A 6,000-nucleotide genomic window follows, 5' to 3' on the forward strand; every position below is an offset into this window, starting at 1 on the left:
AGTGGAGCCGCAAAGTTTATGTAGGAGGAACCTTAGCAGATATCTCCAACACCTGCTCCCTCCATTTCCACTGGCAGCCGCATCCCCAAAAAGTTTCTATGGGGGATGTGATGCTGCCAGATTTACCAACTGGCCCCCGCAGCTACCATCATCTGAAGATGGCAGTAGCCAAATGGAGCCTATGGGCTACACTTTGCAAACCTAGCTGGCAGAGGGTTTCCCGGGAACACTTCATGGAAATGGCTGCGGTGCAGCATGTGAGGTCAGCGGGGAACATGCATGTGCAGTAGTCCTGCTTCCACAAGAAGCACATCGCAGGGACGGGCTCCTTTTGGTATAATTGCAACAATGCAATTAGGCGCTAACACTGCGCTCAGATCACATTGGAAATGCATTTTTTTGCTGCTGGCCACAAAGGGAAGGAAGTACTGGTAGAAATAGTGTGCAGGGACATTTGCTTACTTTTTCCCCTATACTTTAATATTACTGCCCATATTCACCAGCGATATTAGCACCCAGGATCGCATTGAAGAATGTGATCATATCGGGTGAATGTTTCACCTAGCACAGGCAGATACAGGGGCTCTGTCCCTTCGATGTGCTGAGTGTGTTGCTGGGGCTTCTGCACATGCGTGGACAGGCTGACCGCCATGCACAGCGACCAATTCCAGCGGAAGGTTCCTGGGGAATCCTGCCTGAACTACATCCTCAAACTATAGCCCATAGGCTACAACAGGCTACTGCTATCTGAAGATGGTAGTAGCTGTGGGGACCAATTTCAGGAATGCATCGGGCAGCATCACATTCCCCATTGAATCCTATGGGGGCTGCGGCTGCCAATAGAGGGATCGCAGCAAGTATCGGAAATATCTGCTGTGGTACCTTCTTCATACATTCGGGGAATACTTAATATTTGCGGCTAACCCCCAACAACAGGTATTTTCGGGGATATACAGATGGAGCCGTGCTCATCTATCCCTTTAATAGGATTCATTGAGCCAGTGCTGTCGGATTTAGGGGTTAGATTTTGAGTTGATCGTAGCCCTGCAAAATTTAGCAGGGCTCCGATCATGACCATAGACGTGCGGGGGAACACCCAGCACAGGGCTATCCCGCCCTGCATGTCAGTGCTGGCCTTCCCCCGCAGAAGAGCAAAAGCATCGGCTTTTGCACTTTAGGAGTAGCTCCCGGCCAGTGCAGCTTAAGCGTGCTGGCCGGGAGCTACTCATCGCTCCCTGGTCCGCAGCGGCTGCGTGTGACGTCACTCAGCTGCTGCGTCCCGCCCCCCGCACGGTCCGGCCACGCCTGCATTTGCCAGACTGCGCCCATGAAACGGCGGCCAAACGCCGTCGTTCCACCCCCCCCTGCCAAGCGACTGCCTCTGCCTGTCAATCAGGGAGAGGCGATCGTAGCACAGCAACGGCCTCCGGCCGTCTGGCATGCGCTGGCACACTGCGGCTCTGGCGCATTCGCGCAGTTCTGATCCGACCACACCGCTGCGATAAACTGCAGTGTGCGATCGGGTCAGAATGACCCCCTTAATCCCCTGCTGTAATGACTTAATCCCCTTCTGTAATGACTTAATCCCCTGCTGTAATGACTTAATCCCCTGCTGTAATGACTTAATCCCCTTCTGTAATGACTTAATCCCCTGCTGTATTGTTCTCTCTATAGTGTATTGCAGCTGAGAACAATAGATGAAAGGCTTATGCTAATAAACCTTGGTGCACCTAGGTGCAGCAGAGAAGGCTGGATGAGCGAGGCTCCATTTGTAGCAGCAGAGTTTGAGCCACACATGCCTCTCTACTCTATCAGATAAAACCTGTAAGGTCTGTGAAAGCAACTCAGCTGTGTTTACTTATGATAGGATCAAAAAGGATCTGATGAATTGATAAAAGCAGATACACGCCTCGAAAACCGCTGTGACAAGCCTGTGTTTTTTGCCGCCATTCCCGTTACCTCGCCCAAATGGTCCCTTCCTGTAAATCACTATGCGTTAAAAATCTTACTGCATGCAGAGTCGCAAAAGGTATTTTTGCACGTGCGCAGTGTCATGGCGGCACATACGCAGTGTGACGATAATCACTCAGTTGCGTGAACATCTGCATTGCGTACAAAAATTAATTGGGCCCACTTTGCAATATGGACAATAAATCGTTCCAATGTGCATTTGAACAGAGGTGGTCATTCCGAGTTGATCGCTAGCTGCCGTTGTTCGCTGTGTAGCAATCAGTTAAAAAAAAGGCGAAACTGCGCATGCATATGCACCACAATGCACACGCGCGGCGTACGGGTACAAAGAGCATTGTGGTTTTGCACAGGTTCTAATGACGCTTTCAGTCGCACAGCCGATCGCAAGGAGATTGACAGGAAGTGGGAGTTTATGGGTGTCAACTGACCGTTTTCTGGGAGTCTTTGGAAAAACGCAGGCGTGGCCGGGCGTTTTCTGGGTGGGTATCTGACATCATTACCATGTCACTCGTCGCAGCAATCATCGCACAGAATATGTAACTACAGGGCTGGTCTTGTTTTGCACAAATTGTGTTTGCAGCCGTGCGGCTGCACAGACGTTCACACTCCTGCAAAGCAAAAATACACTCCCCCGTGGGCGGTGACTATGCGTTTGCACGGCTGCTAAAAGTAGCTAGCGAGCAATCAACTCGGAATGAGGGCCAATATCCATATCGCCTAATGTGTACCTGGCCTCAGGCCTCCATCCCTTCCAGTACCAGAGCTGACAACATATTAAATATTTTCTGAGATAAAGCCGAGCGGAAGTACATACACCGGTTCCTCAATACGGCCCTAAGCTGGGTACACACTAGACGATATATTGGACAATTTGTCATTTTGAGACAAATTGGAACAACAAGTTATCCACATCTAGTGTTTGTGCACTATTGCGCTACCGTGTGTCGTTCCCCGCATTGCAGCGCGGGCAGATGTGAAGATATCTAACAACGGCATGCTCCTGGATGTGGTCACTGAACGATATGCTGAGCAATATATCGTTCAGTGTGTGCGTGCCATCTGCCACAATCTAGGATCGTCTAGTGTGTACCCAGCTTAAGCCGACCCTGGAGAACTACAATCACCATCATGCCATGTTTACTACATACTCTGATAATACTGCACTGTTTGCATTTATTTATTTACAATACATGCACTACTATAGCCCAGAGAACAGGGATAGATAAGGGATGTAGTTATGTGACCGGCGGTCAGAAGACCGCAGGTCACAATACCAACGGCTACATGCCGCCCCATCACAATCCATGCCGACTAACAGGGATTATTCCCACTTGTAGGTGTCCATGACACCCATGGAGTGGGAATAGAACCTGTGGCGGGCGTAGCTCGCCCACGAACCTGCTGCGAGCCCGCAAGGGGCTTCGATGCACTCGCCCCCACTTCTCAATGTCGGGATTCCGCCGTCGGTATGGTGAGCAGCGGTCTCCTGATCGCCAGTCACACGATACCAAACCATAGATAATATTGAAAAACAGGACCCTTTATATAGAGTGTCACTTCCAGTAACTCATCTGTAGATACCTGCAGCAGGCCCTTTAATTTGAGGCGAAAAGAGCTCTCTAAATATCCTCCGACGTACTTACTTTTAATGCTAGAATGAAAAGCAGGAAATTGTTAATACTGAATACCGAACCACATGTCAGAGATTATTCATAAACGCACCAGGGGTGAATATGTGCCAGATGATTTCACCCAGGAAAATCACTGCTGAACATTAGTTTATGTCATCATGCAGTTTGCAGGTCTAAGTAAGTTGCATTAACAGAACATAGACATGTGACTGTACTGACAGGTGAGAATGTATGGGAAGCGGTTTAATGTACACAGCTGGAAGAGTGCTGTTGTGGAAGAGTTTGTGTATTTCCTCCTGGTGCCCACTAGCAGCCTATGATAACACAATGCATGCATGTGCAGGCCAGTGATGTGCGGTCAGGCAGGGGAGGCAGAGCCTCACCTGTCATACTCCACTACACTCCAGAGATTTGACTATAGTATAAACATGATTAGAATAATACAAAGAAGCTATTTAGAACTTATAATACCATCTTGTATTATTTTATATAATACAATCATATTTGTATTATTCTATTTTACATGGGTAAATCTAGCTGTGATACTAGCCAGTGCCTCCTGACCTTACCATACCTCACTGGTGCAGGCAGGGAACCTGCACTGCAATGCAGGAGAAGAAGTGGGATGGGGTAACAGGATCCGATGTCTAGGTCGACAGTAACTAGGTCGACACTATCTAGGTTGACCACTGTTGGTCGACAGTAACTAGGTCGACAGGGTCTCTAGTTCGACATGTTCTAGGTCGACAGGTCAAAAGGTCAACATGAGTTTTTCACGATTTTTTTCTTTTTTTTTAACCTTTTCATACTTAACGATCCACGTGGACTACGATTGGAACGGTAATCTGTGCCGAGCGAAGCACTAATTGGGGTTCCCGGTCACTCTACGAAGAAAACGACACAAAAAAAAAAAACATTCAAAACTCATGTCGACCTTTTCACCTGTTGATCTAGACCATGTCGACCTAGTTACTGTCAACCAATAGTGGTTGACCTAGACACTGTCGACCTAGTTACTATCTACCTTCCATACCACACCCTGGGGTCACAGTGGCACGGCTGTTGGTACTTGTGCAACCGGACGAGGTCTAGTAGCTAGTTGGCTGGAGTCCCGAGGACGGAATAGTGCGGACTTGATATATGACTTGCTCATACAGGCATGGCAGGTTCGGCTAAAGTCTTTGGCTGGCCACAGGTGTTTGTACAACTACGGGGAACTAGAACACTGGGGATACCAGTGCAATAATAGTTGAGTGACACTTGTGGTAGAGATTGATAACTGGAAGCTGGGATGGAACCAGCAGTACAGGATAGCTGGAAGCTGGGATTGAACCAGCAGTACAGGATAGCTGGATAGCTGGAAGCTGGGATTGAATCAGCAGTACAGGATAGCTGGATGGCTGGAAGCTGGGATTGAACCACCAGTACAGGATAGCTGGATAGCTGGAAGCTGGGATTGAACCAGTAGTGCAGGATATCTGGATAGCTATAACAATGGGATTACCAGTGGTGCAGGTTTGCAGATATACTGGAGATTGTATTGACCAGCGGTGCAGGTTTGCAGATATCCTGGAGATGAGATAACCAGCAGTGCAGGTTTGCAGATATCCTGGAGATAGGATAACCAGCGGTGCAGGTGTAGAGATGTGCCCTGTGTCCCCGTGGGCACAGTCAGGCCCTTCCGGCCTGTGGGCATTTAGTCGGGCCCTCCCGGCCCGTGGGCACGTTTAGTCGGGCCCTCCTGGCCCGTGGCCACGTGCAGTCGGGCCCTCCGGCCCGTGGCCCTGATAGGCAGGCACTAGGCCTGAGGCCGCAGTTTGGGCACTAGACCCATAGGAATAGTCAGGCCACAGGCCTGTGGTGCAAGATAGGCGGGCATTAGGCCCGAGGGGCAATTCAGGCAATAGGCCTGTGGGACATTAGAGGGCATTAGGCCCTAGTGTATTTTGAAGGTTAGGGATATAAGGTGACCCAGGGCTCCCAGTTGATTGCCCTCTGTGAAGAGGAGGAGATAGTCCTGGAGCAAGAATACCTGCCGGAAGTGACGAGTTGGACGTACGTACGGGGAGAGGATCGTGATGCCGTGGGAGGACCCGTTCCAGAGGAAGACATAGGACCTTTGGAGATGCCCCATGAGGAGATGCGACAGATGGTGGTTGTTGCCCGGGAGGAAATGGATACCCCGGAGGATTCCGCTGTTGGGTGGTGGTTGGTACCACACCCTGAAGACAGGGACGATGCCCCAGACGATATGGGAGGTCAAGAGTGGGTGACTGTTGTCCCCGTGGAGGAAGATTCCCCTTGGTGGCCAACGTCAAGCGACCGTGAGGAGATGCCACTCCCCCAGAGGATCCGCCGATGGAGGTCAGGAGGTAAGAAGAGGAACCCGGAGCTGGAG

The sequence above is a fragment of the Pseudophryne corroboree genome, chromosome 6 (assembly GCF_028390025.1).
Source record: "Pseudophryne corroboree isolate aPseCor3 chromosome 6, aPseCor3.hap2, whole genome shotgun sequence".
Classification (NCBI taxonomy): Eukaryota; Metazoa; Chordata; class Amphibia; order Anura; family Myobatrachidae; genus Pseudophryne; species Pseudophryne corroboree.